General features: G+C 48.2%; 1 protein-coding gene across 17 annotated transcripts in view; it reads right to left on the bottom strand.

Moving 5' to 3' along the window:
* The window catches only part of RBFOX3 (RNA binding fox-1 homolog 3), a 414255-nt gene that overhangs the window by 354811 nt on the left and 36554 nt on the right, over positions 1-22890 (bottom strand). The window contains exon 1 of one of the 17 annotated variants that reach the window (XM_030534061.1): positions 701-721. The exons of the other annotated variants lie outside the window; for them this stretch is intronic. The gene's annotated coding sequence lies outside the window, so the exon portion shown is untranslated. Of the gene's footprint in view, positions 1-700; positions 722-22890 lie in introns of those variants that run through there. 17 annotated transcript variants of the gene reach the window in all.

The raw sequence follows: 22890 nt of genomic DNA, 5'->3' as shown, positions 1-22890 counted from the left end.
CAATAGGCACCATTATGATCCCAGGTCATAGAATTGTAGGGTTGGAAGGGACCTCGGGAGGTATCTAGTCCCACCCGCTGCTCAAAGCAGGACCAATCCCCAGACAGATTTTTGCCCAAGATCTCTAAATGGCCCCCTCATGGATTGAGCTCACAACCCTGGGTTTAGCAGACCAATGCTCAAACCACTGAGCTATCCCTCCTGCCAGGTTCCCTCCTACCAATAATTGCTGTTCTGTGCCTACCACAACTCCCAACAGCGCTCCTATGCACACAGTCCAACACAGCCTGCATAGCAGCAATGACAGAGGGAGCAATTGCTGCTGGCTGGCTGAGATTCACCCTGGTCATGAGGGGTCTCTTCTGTTTGTTTCCAGCTGCACAACCAAAATTAACGAGGCTAACAATGCCTCAGGAGACAGATTCTAAAGTTAGCTTTATGTAAGGTAAGAAAACATTCCTCGCTCTCAAAAGCATGATACAACATGGTGCTGGAAACGCAAAGAAGGCAGTTAAGGTTGTATAAACATGTGATGCAGGACCATAGCTGTGAATTTCTGGTTTTCTTAAGTTTGTGGCTTGTTTTCATAGGACCATAGGACTGGAATGGACCTCGAGAGGTCTTCTACTTCAGTCTCCTGCATTCACAGTAGGACTAAGTATTATCTAGACCATCTGTAATGGGGTCAGCACCTGCCTACCTCCTTCTGGTTGGGTGTGAGCTTGCTGTCTCTTAGTTCTTGGAACAGGGTGGCACCCACCTCTCGGGAGCCCCCCTCTCCCTCCGGGACCAATGGTTTCTCTGGCCAGTCTTCAGTGACTCAGCCCTCCAACCAAGTCACACACAGTGTCTGTAGGTGGAACAGAAAGAACAAACATCTTCCGGGGCATACAGTCTTTACTTCTGCCAGGCTTCCTCCCTGGAGACACTGCCCTCTATACCAGTCCAACAGTATCCTTGCTTGGTCCAGCGAGGTTCTGGGCTCAGACCTTGCTCGGTCCCCTCAGCCAGCCTTCCTCACTCCCTCAGTCTTTGGCAGCCCTCCCTGGGCTTAGCCCTGCCCACACTGATCTGTCCGTGGTCCTGCTGCTCTTCCAGCCACACAGGAACCCGGTTCTTCCTCTTCCAGCTCCAGTCAGCAACTGACTGTTCTGTCTCACTCTGTGACTTCTCTTTATATGGCCCTCCTGGCCCCTGACTGGCTGCTCCCGCAGCCCCTCTGATTGGCTGCTTCCCCTGAAGCCATTCTTGGCTGTCTAAAAGACTTCTCTTCTGCCTCCAGCCGGGGGCCTCCAGATCTTGTCTACCCCATCACACATCACTGACAGGTTATTGTCTAACCTGCTCTTAAAAACCTCCAATGATGGAGATTCCACAACCTCCCTGGGCAATTTATTCCAGTGCTTCACCACCCTGACAGTTAGGAAGTTTTTCCTAAAGTCCGACCTAAACTGCTCTTGTTGCAACTTAAGCCCATTGCTTCTTGTCCTATTCTCAGAAGTTAAGGAGAACAATTTTTCTCCCACCTCCTTTTAACAACCTGTTATGCACTTGTAAACTCATATGTACACTCTCAGTCTTCTCTGCTCCAGACTAAACAAATCCAAAATTTTCAATTTTACCTCATAGGTCATGTTTTCTTGACCTTTAATCATTTTTATTGCTCTTCTCTGGACTTTCTCCAATTTGTCCACATCTTCTCTGAAATGTGGCGCCCAGAACTGGACACAATACTCCAGCTGAGGCCTGATTAGTGTGGAGTAGAGCAGAATAATTACTGCTCATGTCTTGCTTACAACACTCCAGCGAATACACCCCGGAATTATGGTTTTTTTGCAACGGTGTTACACCTATTGACTCATATTTAGCTTGTGATCCACTATCTATGACTCCCAGATCCCTTTTCATAGTACTCCTTCCTAGGCCGTCATATCCCATTTTTTGTGTGTGCAACTGAGTGTTCCTTCCTAAGTGGAGTACTTTGCATTTGTCCCAATTGAATTTCAGCCGATTTACTTCAAATCATTTCTCCGGTTTGCCCAGATAATTTTGAATCTTAGTCCTACCCTCCAAAGCAGTTGCAACCCCTCCCAGCTTGGTATTGGCTACAAACTTTATAAGCGTTCGCTCTATGCCATCATCTAAATCATTGATGAAGATATTGTACAGAACCAGACCCAGAACTGATCCCTGCAGGACCTCACTTGACATGCTTTCTAGCTTGACTGTGAATCTCTGACAACTATTCTCTGGGAACGGTTTTCCAACCAGTAGCTCCATCTAAGTTGTATTTCCCTAGTTTCTTTATGAGGAGGTCATGCGAGACAGTATCAAAAGCCTTTAGTCAAAGGAGGTCTTTCTTGCTTTTGTCACTACTCGGTGACAAAAAAGGTCTCAAAGAGGTGACTCCAGTGGATAAGCAGCAAGTGACAGAGTAGAGAACCAATCAACAGCTCACTGCTTGTAGGCAAGGTAAAAATTGTGGGATTTGAGCTGCCTCCACCCAATCTATGGCTGTCTAGTCTACCCAGCCTCCCTCCCAGGCAGAGAAGGCTCAGAAAGTTAGTTACACTTAATGGTGGCTAAGAGTTTGGAGCGCCACCTTTTTTGGAGGGGGACGGTGCAGAGAGAGATGTGGGGAGAGCTTAACTGAGCATTTCCTTGTTTTCTGGAAGGGATTCAAGAGCAGAAGGCACTGCAGCATGCTAGCAATTGTAACTCCATCGGCAGTGTTTTTTGTAAGTGATAACCACGCACACATACACTTTGCCTGTTCAGACTCAGTCTGACATGCCTGAGACTCACGATAATCTGGTGGGAAATTCATCTGTTTAAAGTATTTATAGGGCTCCAATCACCATGGAATCTAGGCACAAATACACATTCAAGAGAAGCACAAAAAGCCTGAACAGGGAATTTGCTGTTCATCATCTGGAGTCTGGTCACTTCAGTCTGAAGTTTCTGCTAGTTCTGGTTGGTTTCTGCAAGGAGGTGGGTGTAGCTGTGAGAACAGGCTCACTCTAACCGCTAGGGCCGGGTATTGCATGGTCTAGGATGCCGTACAAGGACTCCCAAGTCTCATCATAGGCACTTCTAGTTTGTGTTTTGTCTGATCAGAGACAGAGGGTGCTCTTAAGCAGCCCAGTCCTAGACCAGAGAGCCTTGAGGATTAGAACCAGGATACACAGGGAGTGGCACTCTCAGCTGCTAGTCCCAGCCAGAAAGTTCTGGCCGCCACATCATACAACCTGGATGTTTTGACTGGCCTATGTAGAGCAGGCCAGTGACCCAAGTGCTTGTCACAGATCCTAAATCCTCACCCTAGACAAACGGCGTGGCCTCCTAGCAACCTTCCTTGTTTTTACACTACCTGGTCACCTCAAAGAGGTGACTCCATTGGATAAGCAGCAAGTGACAGAGTAGAGAATCAAAGAGATTACTGCTTGTATGCAATGTAAAAACAGTGGGATTTGAGCTGCATCCATCCAATCCACTGCCAGCCAGTCTATCTGTTTGCCCCAGGCTCCCTCCCAGGCAGAGAAAACTAAGAAGGTTAATCACACTTAATGGTGGCTAAGGGTTGGGAGTGCCACCTCACAAAAGCAGTAATGCACCATCCCTTTTGCTTGGCAATCCCACATACTCCCTGATCAGCCATGCATGTCGATGTGCTCAAGCTCTTTCCAGCCAGCTGAGAATCTCGGCAGGGGAAGCAGGAGGCCTGGCAAACAGCAGAAGCCTTTGATGTGGAAATACCCCTGTTATTTCCTTTTCATGTCAGGCAGGTTTTCTGCTTCTCCGTTAAATGATTCAGTTTTTCTGTCATTTCTGGGTGGCTGTTACAGATTCACATCAGCAGAACCATGGACTGGAAGAAGAACACAGTGCCAGATAATCTATTAGTCAGAGAGGGAATCACAAAACATACCCAAAGACATCTCCAGCAAGCACCAACAAGGGGAGACAGAGAATCACGCCTTTCACATCTGGGGAACAAGGGGACTTCCCCAGCTGGGATGGACCCAAACAGAGGGTGTTAATTCACTTGTAAACGTAAAACCGACAACCACTGCAGTACTAAATGCTCATCAGTAGCCATACACAGAGGCCAATCAATATGAGGGATGGGGCTGAAACACCCACTCAAACAAGACAAACTGCATGGAATTGTCCGATATAAAAATCAGAGCTAGTGCTTGTAGTTTTAACACAAGTCACCTGGCAGTTTCCTTGCTCTGTGATGTTGCAGGAAGGCAATGGGACAGGTATGTTACATTTATTTATAGGCATTTCTATTTCATGGGAGCAGTATTACAACTAGAAAGGTACATCGAGCACTGATCACTTAGCAACACTCATCAAAAATAAATCCAGTCCTGAAGAGAAATGGGAGAACGCACACTGTGCAGATAAGATCTATGAATACAGCTCAGCCAAATTTTTCATCCAAAACTTTTTCCAGACCAAAAAATGCAGATTTAGCCAATGAAAATATTTCATGAATGTACGTCAATTTGGAGAAACTGTTTAAAGTGAAACAACAAACAATAATGCAGAAACACCCAAATAATTCATTTCAACATTATCAAAATGAACCATTTTGAGTTTGTGGGCTAGATTCACAAGAGGCTTTAGGCACCATTCACAAACATAGGTGGAGCCTCCGCCCCCTTATAACAAGAGAAACCCAGCGCGTAGGGCACTCACTTGGGATGTGGGAAACCCAGGTTTGAATCCTTGCCCTGGAACCGGGCCTGGAACGGGCCGCCCCCCTCCAAGATGAGTGCCTAACCACCACAGTCAGTCTCACAATCTCTCTGTGGACCAAAGTGGAACTGCTTCAGTAGGAGAGTCAGACAAATCCATCCTAGCAAGCCCTATAGCCCAGTGGTTAGGGCATTCAGCTGGGAGGGGTGTAGGAGACCTAGGTTCCAAACCCTGGCTCAGGAGCAGCAAACTGAACCCAGATATCTCCCCTCCTCGGTAGATGCCTTGGTTACGGCGGTATGATAGATTCATAGAAATGTAGGGCTGGAAGGGACCTCAAGAGGGCATCTAGCCCAGCCCCCTATGCTGAAGCAGAACCAAGTAAATGTAGACCAGCCCTGACAGGAATCTATCCAACCTGTTCTGTAAACTCTCCAATGACTAGATTCTACAACCTCCTTCAGACGCCTGTTCCAGAGCTTAACCACCCTTAGAGTTAGAAACTTTTTCCTATTATCGAACCCAAATCTCTCTTGCTGCAGATTAAGCTCATGACTTCTTGTCCTACCTTCAGTGGCTATGGAGAGCGATTGATCATCCTCCTCTTTCTAACAGCCCCTCACATATTTGAAGATTATTAGCCCACCTCTGTTTTGTGAATTTAGCCTTTCATTTCCTTTGCTCTAGTAAAAAGGTTAAAAATGCCCTAAACAAAACATTTTGTTCAAGACTAAAAATTTTTCTGATTCACCAAAAATTCTGAAACATTTTATTTTCAGTTTAGGTTGGACTTGTTTTTGTTTGTTTTCCGAACCCAAAGAAATCAGCAAAGAGTCCTGCGGCACCTTATAGACTAACAGATGGATTCACTCACGAAAGCTCATGCTCCAGTATGTCTGTAAGGTACCACAGGACTCTGCTGCTTTTACAGATCCAGACTAACACGGCTACCACTCTGATACCAAAGACATCAGTTATTTGCCCAGCTCTAGCTAGGATGGCTGAGCTGTTATGACTTGATCTTCATTCACGAGGAGAGATGGGATGAATTCACTTGTGGCTCTGCTACTCACGAGCTGTGTTCTTACACAAGACACAAAAAGCACCCATGTGGTTCACTTGGTAGCACTACTGCTACTAGGTCAGAAGGCCGAGCGTTTTGAGTCATTCACAAGGACACATCATCTAACACACGCTCAGGCACAAAGGAGCTCTAGCCTTCTAGCGACCATCCTTCGCAAAAGACAGGGCATCAAGCAAAACTCCCTGGATGGCACATCAGACAGTTAAAGATCCTGCAACTTCCAGAGCAGGACAGGGAGAACACTGGAATCCAAGCCAATGTTCACGCCACCTTGTCACCAGCATGAGCACACAGCAGTCTCCACATTTGCCTGTGCCTATGAATTGATGGTGCCTAACTCACTGCTTTGGAAAGCATTCTATGATCCCTGGAGTGTGAAAGATGCCTGAGAGAACCAACCTGGCCTTCAGGACCCTAGGGTAGGAATCACCTGTTCGCCAGGCTTCAAGGCTGAGCGATAGGTGCCCCAGGGAGGCCCTTTGGTCTCAGGAAGGCTGTTTATAGAGTCGATTGATTTACTTTGTGTTCAGAGAGGAGAACAGGCACAATGGGGGTGGAGGGAAGGTGCTAAATAAATTCTGTTCTCAGAGAAGAGTTGCTGCAAATGGAAGTGCTGGGAAGGTGTGAGGGGAACAGCCGGCTCATTAAACTGTTCATCTTCCAACAAATGGGAGTTAGGGATCCACCAGAGAGCTGTGCTGCAGGAGAAACAGCTGCACGTGGACACCACTCCAAAGATCCCACATGGGGTGATGGGGGTGTCACAAGAAGCTCCCTGGATGGCTCCCCAGCATTGCATTTGCCCCCCATGTTTTGCTACTGAGTGGGAGATGCCTGTTAAAGGACACACAAACATTCCTTTGCTGTCCCAGAAAGAAAATTTCACAGGCTGGTGCCTGAGAGCTTAACTGGGTTTCCGCTATTAATTGTACCCCAGAAACCTCAGCAAGTCTTATCAAGATGGTGAATGACTTAGCTGGTAAATCTCTGGATCTCCGGAAGGCCGTCAGGGAGAGAGTTCAAAGAAGAGGCTGACAAGTGCACATGAAGGTTAGCACTCATTGCACCGCTGCAAATTCACTGCTGGCACTTTAACCCTCTAATCTGCTCATTTCCCCTCCAGATATTTTATTTCTGCTCTTGCTGGAATGATGTGTCCGCTGGCCCACAGGGCTTGGAGCTCTCACCAATTATCCTGGCTGTTCCGGTAGGAGGGAGGGTGAAGGACAGAGGTGTAAATATTCAGGTCATAGAGCCTCCCTCCTACTGCTCCATGACGCTCTTCAGAAACAAACCCAAGTCTAGTCAGGGGAGCATCAGAGCAGCCAAGTGGCCGGAGATAGGAGGCCCCTGACAGCTCTCCAGAGAACCTTGCCTCCAGCTGCCCGAAAAGCTGCTCCAGCAAAGCACTAGATGCCAAAACAGACCCTGCTCCTGGGAAAAGCCCGGGGGGCCCATTTACCTCATTTGTGCCCACAAAAGTGCCCCTTGCTGGTTCCTTAAAGCTGAATTGCTGGGCTCTTCCGTGCCTGCTAGAAAGCGGTGTGACAAAGTTCCTCCTTTACCTTGGTGGGTCCTGCGCTTATTGGCAGATTTGCTCACCTCAGTGACCTTCCCCACAGTCTGGATCAGCTCCTCCTGTGTCTGTTGGGAGGTTTGGGGGGAACCTGGGCCCGCCCTCTACTCCAGGTTCCAGCCCAGGGCCCTGTGGATTGCAGCTGTCTATAGTGCCTCTTGTAACAGCTGCATGACAGCTACAACTCCCTGGGCTACTTCCCCATGGCCTCCTCCAAACACCTTCTTTATCCTCACCACAGGACCTTCCTCCTGCTGTCTGATAACGCTTGTATTTCTCAGTCCTCCAGCAGCATAGCCTCTCACTCTCAGCTTCTTGCTCTCAGCTCCTCACACACACTTCCTCTCCTCTGGCTCCTCCCCACCTGACTGGAGTGAGCTCCTTTTTAAACCCAGGTGCCCTGATTAGCCTGCCTTGATTGGCTGCAGGTGATCTAATCAGCTTGTCTGCCTAAATTGGTTCTAGCAGGTTCCTGATTACTCTGGTGCAGCCCTGCTCTGGTCACTCAGGGAACAGAAAACTACTCATACAGTGACCAGTACATTTGCCCTCTACCAGACTTCTGTACCCCACTGGTTTGGGTCTATCACAGCGGCCCACAGAATGCAGCATGGACCAACTCCTGTGCTTTTCTCTGAACACCTGGGGGTGGGGGTGAGACAAGTTTTTATACTGTAAAGCGCTAAAGAAAGTGAGAATAGTGGAAAGCCGGGATTTTGCACAACAAACAAATGCAAGAAGCCTTCCGTAGGGAAGGCCCTTCTAGTATCCCAGGCACCCAATTCCGTCCTACTGCAGCTTGCTGCCCTCACAGTACGTCTACACAGCCTGCAGCAGCAGGCCTCCCAGCCCCAGCTCACAGGGCTTGCATCACTGCTCTAAAAATAGCTGTTAGCAGCACTTGGAACCTGCCGCTCAGCCTGAAGCCCGGGCTCTGAAGCCCATCCCCCACTCTAGGCTTCAGAGGCTGTCACAGCATCTACACCGCTCTCTGCAGCGTGGCGGCATGACCTCGCGTCTGCCGGCCCGGGCTGGAAGGCTCACGGGGCAGGCGGTGCAGAGATACACCCCCACGTTAGCTTTCATCTAGTTCGCATGACTAAAGCCCACAGCAGAGACGCAAGAGCGCAGAGCCTGGGGCAGGCTCTACCAGCCCACCTGGGCCCCTGAGACCATACGCACGTTGTGGTCCCACTTTCACTGTTCTCTTGGGCCACTCCAACGAGGTGAAAGCAGCGTGGGGACGCCGACCCGCGCTGCAGTCACACCTCTGAAGACAGGTTTCAGAGTAGCAGCCGTGTTAGTCTGTATCCACAAAAAGAACAGGAGTACTTGTGGCACCTTAGAGACTAACGAATTTATTTCAGCATGAGCTTTCGTGACCCTAACCCTAACCTCTGAAGACAGTGTCGCCGTGCCAATGGGTGGAAGGGAGGAGAGCGCCCTGGGAGGGGGCACTCCGGCGAGAGGGTGCAGTGCCTGTCCAGGGCCAAAGTGGCTACTTGTCCTGAGCCCTCCGAAGGCGAGTCCGACCCCGGAAAGGGCACTGTGCCGGCAGCCACGCAGCTCATGCTGAGCCCTTCTTGCTCACTGGCTCCCAGGGACCTCAGAAAGCTCTGCTGAGTGACATCTCCTCACGCCCCCACGTATGTCCGGAAGCCCAGCGCTGCTGCCTCTCGACTGCGACTGGGATGAAATAGTAACAATGCCTGGCACTTACACTAGGAAAACACTTCGCAGTCTTCAATAATTAATCCTCAGTGCCCTGCCAGGTAAGCAAGCAAACCTGCACCCCGCTTCACAGAGTACGTTGGAGAGCGAACAGCCTTTCCTTGGTGGGCAAAAGGGTATGTTTATTGATTATGCTGTCTTAAGTTAACACAATTAGGAAACCCTGTTAAGATTCGGGCCAACGGTTTGAAGCCGCGTTAACTGGCCACCATGTAGCCTGGGTGGGGGTCTCTGGCCAGCTAACTACCATTTGCCCTGTGTACACTGGCATGAGAAAATGTCACACAGAAGACAGGAGCACTGAGACTCAGGCAAGAACAAAGAGCAAGGCTCACAGAATCCACCAGAACACAGCAACTCCTGGCTCCCAGGTCTGTGCATGGTCCACTAGGCTGTGTCGCTTTGATGAAAGCGAATGTCATGTGCCTCTCCCCAGTGTTGACTCAGAGGTGGTAGTTTTGACAGCACATAGCAAACCCCATGAACAGCCAGTTGGGGGGATGGAGCCATTCTGAGGGTATAACGGCTCACCCTGCCCAACCTGTTGCATGACAGGCACCATCCTAAGAATAGAGAGGCTCAGGGTTGCCTGGCTGGCTACATGTCTCGCCCAGCTCCACCTCCCCCTGCCACCAGCACTGGCTCAGCTTACCAGCCGCTCTTGTACCCCAGTTCTTGTGTCTTTCTCAAAGGGATGCAATTACATTGATACCACAGCGGGGATAGAACTGTCATTTCCTTAGCCTGGCAACACGACCCCGGAAACTCCCATTATTCTAATCACTGCCAAACAAATACAAGTGTAGAACACACAAAAACCTGGTGTACTTCATGGTGAAATATAACGCCGCAGAAGGCTGAGCAGTGCCATAAATCTGCTTAGCACTCCACACTGCCAGCTAAATGGCCCCACTTAATTATAGCTCTATAACATGACTTTATAGCAATTTCAATACAGTCAAAAACCAATCCCAATGACGGACAAATGGACTGACTAGCATCTTGCTGACCCCACCAGCTGGACCATTCTTTCCAGGCACTTCCTTCCCTCTGCTCCACTGCAGGGACTCCTCCGCTCTGGCTGGCTCTGCCAAGGTCTCCTGCAGGAAGCCACCTCTTTCCAACTCAGCCCAGCTTCTTGCTGCCGAGGATGGGAACCTGGATGTCCTCTACATGCTGCCAGGTAAGAAGATTTAGCTTCTAAGTGAGGGGTGACCAGCACTCCCAGTCATCCTTCCATCTCTAGTGCAGCACACAGGCTTGGCAGCTCCTTTCTACTCCCTGCCCTGCCCAGATAGCCCCATGTGGACACTACAGGCCCAGCTGCTCTCCAATGGAAGCAGTTTTTAACCTGCGTTCTTCTGGTGATACTGAAGCCGCAGCCAAGACGATATTAGCATTACAACCCACACTGATCTTTGTCAATTATGCTACAGTATTTGAGCTCTAACCAGCTTTAAATTGAATCAGGACGAAATCATCAGTATAAAAAGAGCCCACACCAGCCTTTCAATTCCAGCACGGGGGGGGGAAGTTATACACTTCATAGTGGCTTTCTACCCCATAATGAACAGGGAAAATAAATTTGATTTCTAGCTAAGGGTATATTTATGCAATTTCATTATGTGCCCATGAGTGAGCCTGGTTTTCACCAAGATAAAAATGAGCTCTCAGCGACACTCACACTAAATACATGGAGTGAGTTAACAGCTTAACCAGAGGGACTGAGGAACAATGTCAAACATGGAAAATAAAAATAAAAATGTTAAACACTGGCTCTTTGAATGGCACGGCTGCCTACCACGGAGCTGGGCACAACTCCCTCCTCCCCAAAACACCCATCAGCCACAGCAGGGCCATCTCTGGAGTAATCCATCAATTGACGAGATTCTGAGCCAACAGAAGCAGAGTCAGAGAGGTGAGCAGGGATCTCTGGCGATTCCCACCATCCCCAGGCACACAGAGCTCTGCGTTGCTCACAAACTGCAGCAAGACTGAGATTCCTTCAAATTCTTTATACTCTTCAGCACATGATTGGATCTGAGAAGTTTAAAAATCACATTCCTTCCCCTGCAGGCTTAATTGTTCTCCAGCTGGCAAACACTGCAGTATAAAGCAACCAGTTGTCGCGGAGTGTGGGGGAGTTCGGCCCTGCACCCCTCTTCCTGGGACCCACAGTGACTCTCAGCCAGCCAGTAAAACAGAAGCTTTATTGGACAACAGGAACGCAGGTTACAGCAGAGCTTGCAGGCACAGTCAGGACCCCTCAATCCAGTCCTTCTGGGGGTTCAGGGTGCTTGGATCCTAGCTAGGATCCCCTGAATTCCGCCCACACAGCCCCAAGCCCAAACTCAAACTGCTTCCCTCCTGCCACTCCCTTCCTTTTGTCCCCTTCCCGGGCAAAGGTGTTGACCTTTCCCCTCCCTTACCTAGCTCAGGTTACAGGCCCTGGCATCGTCCATCTCCTAAAGTCCTCCCCTGCTCTCCCACTCCCCACACAGACAGTCCCTACTGCATCACACCAGGCTCTCTCAGTTTGCGCTTCCTCTGTAATATGCTGGCACCACTGAGGCCAGTAGAGTGTGTGCTGGCTACCACGTGGGGGAGCAAAAAGCACTATTATTTTATGGTATGGACAGTCTGCAGGCTGCTCCCAAAAGATCTGAAAATGTTAAACTAACTCAAACCGAGGGGCTAACTAGCTCAGAGCACGATAGCCTTCCTGCTTTGGTCTGGAGAGAATTCTTTTTTGAAGCCAGTTATACTTTTGGCCTTCACAACATCCCCTGGCAATGAGTTCCACAGGTTGACTGTGTGTTGTGTGAAGAAATACTTCCTTATGTTTGTTTCAAACCTGCTGATTATTAATGGCATTGGGTGACCCTTGGCTCTTGTGTTACGTGAAGGGGTAAATAACACTTCCTTATTCACTTTCTCCACATCAGTCATGATTTTATAGATCTCTATTGTATCCCCCCCTTAGTCATCTCTTTTCTAAGAGGAACTGTCTCAGTCTTTTCTAAATTCTCCTCACATGGAAGCTGTTCCATACCCTTAATGATTTTTGCTGCCTCTCTCTGTACTTTTTCCAACTCTAATATATCTGTTTCCAGATGGGGCAACCAGAATTGCATGCAGTATTCAGAGTGCAGGAGTACCCTGGATATGTACAGTGGCATTATGATATTTTCTGTCTTCTCTCTCTCTTTCCAAATGGTTCCTAACACTGTTCGTTTTTTCAAAAGCCACTGCACATTGAGCAGATATTTTCAGAGAACGATCCATAGTGATTCTCAGATCTCTTTCTTGAGTGGTAACAGCTAATTTAGACCCCACCGTTTTGTATGTAGAGTTGCGATTATGTTTTCCAATGTACATTACTTTGCATGTACCAACATTGGATTTCATCTGCCAGTTTGTTCCCCAGTCACCCACTTTAGTGAGATCCCTTTGTAACTCTTGCAGTGAGTCTGCTTTGGACTTAACTATCTTGAGTAATTTTGTATTATCTGCAAACCTTGGCACCTCACTATTTATAAATACGTTGCCCAGCACTGGTCCAAGTACAGATCCCTGAGGCGCGCCACTATGTACCTCTCTTCACTGTGTAAACCGACCATCTATTCCTATCCTTTTTTTCCTAGCTTTTAGAGACAGTTACTGATCCCAGACAGGACTTTCCCTCTTATCTCACGACTGCTCACTCTGCTTAAGACCCTTCGGTGAGGGACCTTGACAAAGGTTTTCTGAAAGTCCAGGTACACTCTATCCACTGGATCACTCTTGTCCACATGCTTGTTTACCATCTCAAAGAATTTTAATGGATTGGTGAGGTATGATTTCCCTGTACAAAAGCCTCGTTGACTCTTCACCAACATATTGTGTTGATTTGTCTGATAATTCTGTTCTTTGCTACAGATTCAACCAATTTGCCTGCTACTGAACTTAGATTTACTGGGCTGTATTTGTCAGGATTGCCTCTGGAGCCCTTTTTTAAAAATCAGCATTACATTAGCTAGCCTCCAGTCAGCTAGTTCGGAGGCTGATTTAAGCTATAGATTCCATACCACAGTTAGCAGTTCTGCAATTTCACATTTGAGTTCCTTCAGAACTCTTGGGTGATGCCATCTGGTCCTGGTGACTTATTGCTGCTGTTTGCTTGTTTGTTTCAACAATTTGTTCCAAAACCTCCTCTACCGACACCTCAGTCTGGGAGAGTTCCTCAGATTTGTCACCTAAAAAGAATGGCTCAGTGCAGTGGAGACAGATGCAAAGAATTTGTTTAGCTTCTCTGTAACAGCCTTGTCTTCCTTCATTGCTCCTTTAGCATCTTGATTGTCCAGTGGCCCCTCTCATTGTTTCGTAGACTTCCTGCTTCTGATGTATTTAAAAAATTTTACTGTTAGTTTTTGTGTCTTTTTTGCAAGTTGCTCTTCAAATTCTTTTTTGGCCTGCCCAGTTAAACTTCTACATTTGACGTACCAGAGTTTATGCTCCCCCCACATTTTCTTCAGCGGGATTTGACTTCCAGTTTTTAAAAGATGTCTTTTTGTCTCTAACTGCCTCTTTTACTCTGTTGTTTAGCAACTGTGGCATTATTTTTGTCCTCTTGCTTTTTTTATTATCATCATTAGGGGTAGACTTATAGCTTGAGCCTCTGGTGTGGTGTTTCTAAAAAAGTTCCAATGCAGCTTGCAGGCATTTCACTCTTGTGGTTACTCCTTTTAATTTCTATTCTTCTTGTGTAGCTCCCCTTTTTTAAGTTAAATGCTCCTGTGGTGGGTTTCTTTGGTATTTTCCCCCACCAGGATGTTAAATTTAATTATATTATGGTCACTATTTCTGAGCAGTTTCACTATACTGGCCCACATCTTTGCACCACTTAGGACTAATTCAAGAACTGCTTCTCCCCTTGTGGGTTCCAGGCCCAGCTGCTCCAAGAAGCAGTCATTATGGTGTCTAGAAATGTTATCTCTGCAATCTGTCCTGAGGTGATATGTATTCAGTCAATATGGAGATGGTTGAAATCTCCCATTTTTATTGGGTTTTCTGTTTTTATAGTCTCTCTAATCTCCCTGAACATTTCACAATCACCATCCCCATCCTAATCAGGTGATGGTAGTACAGTCCCACTGCTATACTCTTATTATTCCAGCACAGAGTTTATATTCATAGAGATTCTACGGTACAGTTTGATTCATTTAAGATTTTTACTATACTTGACTCTATACTTCCTTTCACATATAGTGCCAGTTCCCACCAGTGAGGCTACTCTGTCAGCTCTATATATTTTGTCCCCTGGTATTACTGGGACATGTTGATTATCATTGTTCCACCATGTTTCTTTGATGCCTGTTATATAAATATTCTCTATTAATACCAAACACGCAAATTCCCCCACCTTAGTATTTACTTTTTGCGTTTGTATACAAACACTTATAAAATGTGTCAACATTTAGTTCATGTGATGTAACTGAGTGAGATTCTCTCATTTGACTGTTTCTCTTCAGTTTGTACCTGTACTTTATCAACTTCAACGCTCCCCTCTTTACCAGGCTGCAGAGTATCGCCTTTAATAAAACCCTTCCCAAAGGATGTGTCTGTCCGAACCACGTGCTCCTTCGCACCTGTCAGCTTTCTCCCAGTCCTTAGCTGAAAAACTCCTCTAGGACCTTTCCAATTTTCCGTGCCAGCAATCTCGTTCTATTTTGGTTCAGGTGGAGCTCCTCCTTCCTGTATTGGCTCCTCCTTTCCCAGAAGGTTTCCCAGTTCCTAATAAAACTAAATCCCTCCTTCAAATACCGCTGTCTCATCCACGCATTGAGTCTCTGCAGCTCTCTGCCTGTTTAACTGGCTCGGCACGCAGAACTGGACGCATTTCCGAGAATGCAACCATGGAGGTCACGGACTTTAATCTCTTACCTAGCAGCCTAAATTTGGCCTCAAGAACCTCTCTCCTATCTTTCCCTAGGTCATTGGTACCTACATGTACCATGATCACCAGCTCCTCCCCAGCACTGCACATAAGTCTGTCTAGCTGTCTTGTGAGATTCGCACACTGCCAGCAATTTACCATGTGGTTTCTGTGGTCATCACAAACCCTATCTATATTTCTAAGAACAACCCCATTACTACTACCTGTCTCTTTCTAATAACTGGGGTACCATCCCCTGGAGAGGTAGCCTCAGTGAGAGAGGACACCATGACATCATTTGGAAGGAGGGTCCTAACTATGGGATCATTTCCCTCCGCTCCAGCCTGATGTTCTCCTTCCTCAAGACTTTAATCCTCCTCCACAGCATAGAGGCAGTCAGACTGGGCCTGGGACCTGAAAAGTCTCTTCTGTGCACCTCTCTGTCTCCCTTAGCTCCTCCAGTTCAGCCCATACTTGGTCTCTGAAGGCCATGAGCTGCTCGCATTGAATGCACACATACATCACCTGCCCAAAAGGCAGGAAATCTCACATACAGCATTCAGGGCAATACACTGGACAGCCCCCACTTTCCTGCAGGATTTCTGCCTGCATTAGTTTTACTCTTGGAGGGGGTATTTGTGTTTGTTCTGTGTGTGGTTTCTGGTTTGTTTTTTGTGGGGGAGGGGTTTATTGGCCTCAGTTTGGACAGAACGTATATTAAGTTTATCTAATTCTCACGCTCCCTCTCTAAAATCCCTTGCAAAACTCCCGTTTGCTGCTCCTGTTCACTAGCTTCATATTTACCTTCCTAATTTGTTTTCTGGGTGCCAGGGACTTTAACAGGGACTGACACTACAGAAGGGAAAGTAGCTTTCAGAACACAGAAGCCGGCACGGTGCCAGTCTCTGCACGGTACCTCCCATGCCACTCCTCAGCCAGAAGCAAACAATCCCAACCATTTATGGAGAGAACCTGCATGAAAGGGTGAGAGAACCTTCCAATCCCTCATCCCCCAAGGAACAGAGTCACCATTAACTCTTAATGCTCCACAGCCACAAGCATGCATTTAAAGTGTCCTCTGTGGTGGGATCACACGCACCACTGCGTGGCTGTCACACACCATGGCAAAGGAGGTCAATGGAATCAGACACTTCAAAGCTCTTTTTCTTCCAGCTGGCTGACTCCTGTTCTCTGCTAGTGTTTCCTTCCAACCAATTTCACCAAACCCAGAGGGAAATTCTTAATTCCTTCCTCCAAGACAAGCTGTTTAATCAACCTCCTATTATCCAATTCGGCTACAAGTTGAAACCATGGCTTGCATTTCATGTTACTTTTCCAGCCTTTCTGCTTGTTTGAAGCTGCAGCGTGTGTCCTCACCTCACTAACTCACAAACAGTGAGCCAAGGGGGATCAAACCAGCCTGCTCCTGGTGTGCACGCATCCACGCACGCTCAGGGATTAGAACAGGAGTTTCGCAGCTTTTAGAAGGTTATCCCTGCCTGGTGAAGGTTCATCCCTTTATCAGCTTCTGCTGCTACCAAGGCCATTTAGCAGGATGTCAGATATTCCTGTGGCCTCTCCCAACACACACAGCTAGGCCCAGGTAACGTATCGCTTCCCCTGCACAGTCAGACCAATCCGAAACCAGTTACCAGATGTGCCAGCAAACAAGCACGTGCCTGCAACTGGAGTGAACACGGCAGAGCAGAACGTTTGCCTTCTTTGTATCGGCTGAGAGAAGACGTGTTCTAGTGGAGGGAGCGGGAGACTAGGCTCCAGCAACTCCTGAGTTCGGATACTGGCTAGGAGAGTGACTCGGACCTCTAGGCGTACCATTTCCCTACTGGCCAATGGGGATATCCCCCCAGGCCCACTGCCCCAGGGACTGAGACTGAGGGCTCCCTTCCCTGCCACAAAGACGAATCACCACTGTGATTGCAAATGACCCCTGCACTCAGTCTTTCCAAAAGGCACCATGATTGGAGGAGGAAGAGGGAAGCTTTTCCTGGAGGCTCCGCTCTCCCTGCCTGCCACAGGGCTTTGCTTTGAGAGCAGAGCTTTTGCTACTCATAATGTTTTCATAGCCTCTTGCCTGCACCTTTACCTTGAATACTATGGAAAAATAAATCTGCTGGAGAAAGTGTCAGTTCAGGAGCTACTGAACGCTGCATGCAAGCATGTTGCGAGCCCTGGAGCCAGATGGCGTTTTCTATTTAAAAGGAAGAATTATTGAGCAGCCTTGAAGAAATCTCTGCTCCAGCTCTCTGCGTGGGGGACCTGAGGAACTCAGCCTATAAAAGGACATAGACTGATTAACAGCTGATTTATTCTCAGAGACCTTAATAAACGCAGTGAAAGCAGCTAGCCTCAAAGTCCTCGCCAGACTACCTGCCTCTCTTCGTACCCCACCCTTCCCTAGACTCTCAGGCTATACTTCCTCACCAGCAGACCCCCTCCCCTTCCACCAAACACTCTGTGAGCAACACTCCCCTTCTCTCTCTCGGTTCCCTCCGTTCCCTGGGGAGGCTTGATAGCTACAGTTCAAAAGGACTACATGAGAGCTAGGTGGTATTATTTCTGATCAAGCCTTTGAAACAACTCAGCATCCCCAAAGAATCCAGCCTGACTTTTACATGGGGCCCAGTACACGCTGGGTAGGTCGGGGTTATGCTGATGACTAGGTTAGGTACCTCAGCATCAAGTCTTAGCACCTTTACCCAAAGAGCTCCTGCTGACCTGAGACACAACGCCAGCAGCTCTGCCCAGCTTACCTTCCCAATTTATGTTTAGTGCTATAGTTTACAATACCTGGACTGCTGGTCCCCAAGCCACACACATTCAGGATCTCTCTCCTTTATACGTCAAAACAATAATGAAATGCACTGACTTGGCTGCTTTGCCATTAGCCAGTTGTGTCTGATCTAAATAATAGCCCGATCATTTTTAAACAGAATATCCTAATCAGCTACCAGCTGAAAGCAGTCTCCAAGGTGGCTGGAATTCTTCACAACCCCCTGAAGGATTAGCAAATGATTTGTCACTCTTCCCTTCGATTTGAGAGTAGGAGAGGTATGTCAGCTCAATAGCAATTAGAGTGAACTGCAGCTTTTAAGCAGTTGAAGCTCATGTTACCACTGAGACACAAGAATGATCTAATCAGACACTGGGGTCAGATAACCCAAAAAAACCTTTCAGGAGATCATAACAGTTTGTATCTGCTCTGAGATTAGGCTGCGGTACCTGCCTGCACCCTAAAGACAGACTTTGGGGGGTCCTGCCGGGTGACAAGTGGAGAGGTGCATGATGGAAGAGACAGATTACACTGCCCTAGTGAGAGAGAGAAATGCAGAGACAGCTACAGTGGCAAGAAATTCACCAGGCAATAACAGGAACCAGTAACCTACTCCCTTTCACACCGTGTTATCCAGAGGAGGAAGAATATTTCCAACTGCCCATCCATTATAGACACTGCATAACACTCACCCTTCCCTCCTGGGCCACACATGCTCTACAGAGGTCATCATTAGCTTCCTGAGGAGGCAGGAGAGCTTTGAAGAACTTCACCGGCCAACCTTGATGGGCTTCAAAGACATTTGGGGGAAAACCAGATGATATTGTCTCATTGTATGGTGACAGCACTCTTTGCATTCCACATGTATCTCAGGAGGATGTTAAACAGACCCTACTGGTGTCAGACATTTTTAAATAGCAGGTCCAAATAACATGCTACAAGAATTTTAAAAGAGCTGGCTGAGGCACTCGTTGGACCATTAATGTTGATTTTCAGTAAGTCTTGGAACACTGGGGAAGTTCCAGAAGACTGAAAGAAAGTGACTGTAGTATCCATTTTAAAATAGGGTAAATGGGATGACCCAGGAACAGGCCTGCCAGCCTGACATCGATCCTGTGCAAGATAATGGAATGGCTGATACAGGACTCGATTAATAGTGTCCCAGCCCACTATTACTGAAAAATTGCTGACTTTCTCCTTTTTACCATATAATTATAAAATAAATCAATTGGAATATAACTATTGTACTTACCTTTCAGTGTGTAGTACATAGAGCAGTATAAACAATTCATTCTCCATATGAAATTTTAGTTTGTACTGGCTTTGTTAGTGTCTTTTATGTAGCCTGTTGTAAAACTAGGCAAATATCTAGGTGAGTTGATGCACCCCTTGGAAGATCTGTGCATACCTCCAGGGATGAGCGTACCTCTAGTTGAGAGCCACGGTTTGCACCACTTCCTGATGAATGGGGGAGGAGGCCGGCGCTGCGCAAGGCACTAGGATACTGGTTTGAGAATGTCACACCCATTTTTGCCTACGGCTTTAGAGGCCCAGTTTGTGGTGCACCACAGGGAGCACAAGACCCATGTGAGAGCTGCTGGCCCCACGAGGCACCTCTGTCTCTGAGAGCGCAAGAGTGAACGAGCAAGCCCCAGCTCCGTGCAGTGATGAGAGGCACCATCCAACGTCTGTAATGCTCATTTTAGGGAAACCCCTTCTCAGACTCGGCCTGCACTGCTTCGGCAAACAGGCCCTCGCTGGGAGGGTTCCATGCAAGATTAGAAACTGAATGGCAATGCTAAAGAAGAGGAGAACAATTTGCTGTCTGCCTAGCTCCCCATCCTCCCTTTCCCGGATGCTGCTCTGTCTCTTCCCTTTTCTTGCTCTCTCCCCTCACTCTCTCGCTCCTTTACTCTTATGCCTTTAATCTACTTTTTCCCCCCTCTCAGACTCAAGTAGGATGCCTGTTCAGTTGAGCTGGATGCTACAGATTAGATTGCATCCGTCTGGATATAAATAATTTACTGCTTGATGGTCAGAATGAATTTAATTAGTTCTTGTTCTCCGGATAGAATCAGCCCACCACTGCTAAAGCATTTCACTCCGAATTAGCCTGAAAGGGACTAACAAGGCAATGCTAATTTTACACACACAACATCCCGCACAGTCTCTGAAAATACAGACACACTGCACAATGAGCCGCCCAGCTCAGGCAAGGTTCTGGGGGCCCAGGATGGGCCAGGGAGAATGGAACCTAGGACAGACCTGGGAGGAGGCTTGGGTGGAGACATCACAGCATGGCAGAGAAGGAAGGAGATTTGCACTGATTTAAAAAAACATGTATTTTCTTCCCCATTTGCTTTAACCTCTAATCACAGCCACTGCGGGCAGCAGGCAGGGGCGGGAGGGGCAAGGAGAGCCCCACGAGTGCTTTGATTCCTCCAGCAGGGAAAGCGTTTCAGATGGCAGAGCTGCTCTCCGCAGAGAAGGGCTCTGCTGCACGCCAAGCCTCCATCTGCCTGGCAAAAAGGGAATCCCAGAATGGTTCTTAAATCCCAGCAGGGCTGAGTCAGCAGCCTCTCTCCACCTCCTCCTACCTTCTGTGCTAGGGGTCAAACCTAGCAATTTCGGGGAAGGGTGCAGGTGAATGCCTGACATTCCCCCTGAAAATACCCAAATTACAAGGGAGTCATGAAAACTAACAGTCCTGTCACCAGGAAAGGACAAGGGAGAGACAAGAACCTGACAGACGGGTTGGGGGGAAAGGGTTTCATAATCTCCAGGCCATCCTGTCAGGCCCCACTGCCAGGTCAGAACGGGACGCATCCCCCACCCCAAACAAATCCTGGCCCTGTATCACCTGGGATGGCCTTTCAGGTGGGAGCACCGTAGGGGTGGAATCAGGGGAAGAATGGAGGCTGCACTGCAGCTGCCCTCATCCCCAGCCTGAATAAAAATTAAGGGAGCCAGTTCACAGCACTCCCAGTCTCCCAGCCCACATGGGCCATGCGCATCATGGTGTGATTTATCCCTTCCGCCTCCCCCTTGTCTGCCTGCCTCACTGACCTCCAAATCCAGGCCTCTTCTCAGCTGCAGGTACAGGACGCACAGCCTGTCATTCGCCATAAGAAAGGCTACAAGGGATCAAAGAAATAGCGGAACAAAGGAAATAAATCCGGTGGCGTCAGCTGTCTGTCCATCCATCTGTCAGAGGTGGGAGGCATTCCCCACCTTTCTCCAATGGTCCCAGGCCTTTGCTGTTTCTCCTGTAAATCCTAAAATAAAACTTCTCAGGAGAGCGGGCAGAGCATCTTTTCACTTAACTCTTTGTGCCAGTGGCTTCCTTCTTCACTCACTGGGAACCTTCCCCGCTGCACAGCGCAGACAAGGCCTGGGGTCATAACCCAGGACAGAACAGAATGATTTCAGGCTTAGATGTCACAAGGTTACTGACAGGGGAACAGGGGAACCTAGGGACACAGAGAAATGGGCAAGACCTCTCAGTACCAATGTTGCTAGAGAGACTTGCTTAAAGACAGATGTTCCTGCCAGGCCGCAGGGGATAGATTCATTGGAACTACAACACTCCTAACATCCAAACCCTTCTACTTCTATATCACAATGCACAAAAAGCCACAACACTGCTTCGATCACCAAAAGAACCATTTTCCCCAAACCGACCCTTCACACATCCGCTCATGACACTTACAGGTCTTCCTCTCTTCAGGGAAGCAGGGCAGTTCTGGGACCATCTGAAGTCCTCAGTTCCTTTGTCCCTTGAGGCCTGGTTTTACACCTCAGAATGACCTGAAACTCCTTCTGGTGATGTAGGAGAGGCCAAGGGTCCAAGCCAGTAAGCTCAAAATCGTCAGCTGCCCCTTGACATCATTAACTGATAGTCAGGGGCGCTGGACTGGTTCCAGTCACATATAAGAGAGGGGCTGGATGGCAAAACCGGATCATTGGCGCTTCTGCTCCAAAGGCTCCCCTGCAGGTCCCTCAGGCTCCTATTCCATCACTCCCACTGTTTACCCTGCCACAAGGGGACAGCGAGTGGGGCTCTGGGGCACATGGTGACCTCGGCTTCCTGACAACATTCCTCTGTTCCTTGGATTCAGACAGAACGGCTAGCTCCAAGTTAAGAGGGGGGCTGGAAGAAAAGCTTGCTTGCTGAAACTCAACCACAGCCAGAGCTAGGTTATGGGAATACGCTGGGTAGCGGGGAGCAACTGGAGAAGATAGTGGAGCCGACAGCTGCTCCTCCATGTCAAGTGTTCCCCACGGGAACCCCAGTCTTCCAGGACCTCCAGTGAGCTGCAGTAGGTAAGAGAGCTTCTGCCATCTATCCAGCAAGATGACTCTGACCATTCCCATCAGGCATGGGCTGTGCCAGAGAGACCCACAGCTTTTGCCCGACCAGACTAGCTTACTGCAACCCTCTCCATTCTTGGTGCTATATTTAAAGATCACTCAATGTCACCCAGTACAAGAAGCTGCTCCCCTCTTACCGAATACAACAAAGCTCCAATCAGCTACAGCAAAGCCGACGTCCGAACATTGCACAATGAGCTGTATTTTCAACATCATGCAGGAGCCATGAAGCAAGCACTACTTTCTAGCCACACTAATCCCGAGGCCCGGGAATGGAAGTGGACTCACCTTGGATGCAAAGCGGAAAAGCCAATTTGTAATCAGAGGCAAGCTTTAGAATCAAACAACCCTGCCAAGTACTGATGGGACTTTAACACCCATCTGTAAAAATCTTTAATTGGGCAAGAAGCCCCAGTTGCCTTCCCCTTGGTAAAGGGCACATATACCCCGTGTTTGTTTAAATCAGGAATGGCCCTTGGGACAGAATGTAAGGAGACTCAGTACCAAGACATCTACTCGTTGTAAAGCATCACCAAATGCAGCAGCCGTGGCCAAGCCAAAGTAGCTAGATGCAGGACAAATGTCAGGTTAAAGTGGGTCTTTCAAAGAGCAAACAAGTTAGAGTCAGGAAAAAAAAGCCTTACTTTGTACCAGAGGAGACCCCTGCCTCCGGATAGTCGGGGGGCAACCGGCTTCAGCAGTGTTATTGGTAGGGC

The sequence above is a fragment of the Gopherus evgoodei genome, chromosome 15 (assembly GCF_007399415.2).
Source record: "Gopherus evgoodei ecotype Sinaloan lineage chromosome 15, rGopEvg1_v1.p, whole genome shotgun sequence".
NCBI lineage: Eukaryota > Metazoa > Chordata > Testudines > Testudinidae > Gopherus > Gopherus evgoodei.
Note: the sequence above shows the minus strand (reverse complement) of the source record. Positions and strands in the feature narration are given on the sequence as shown.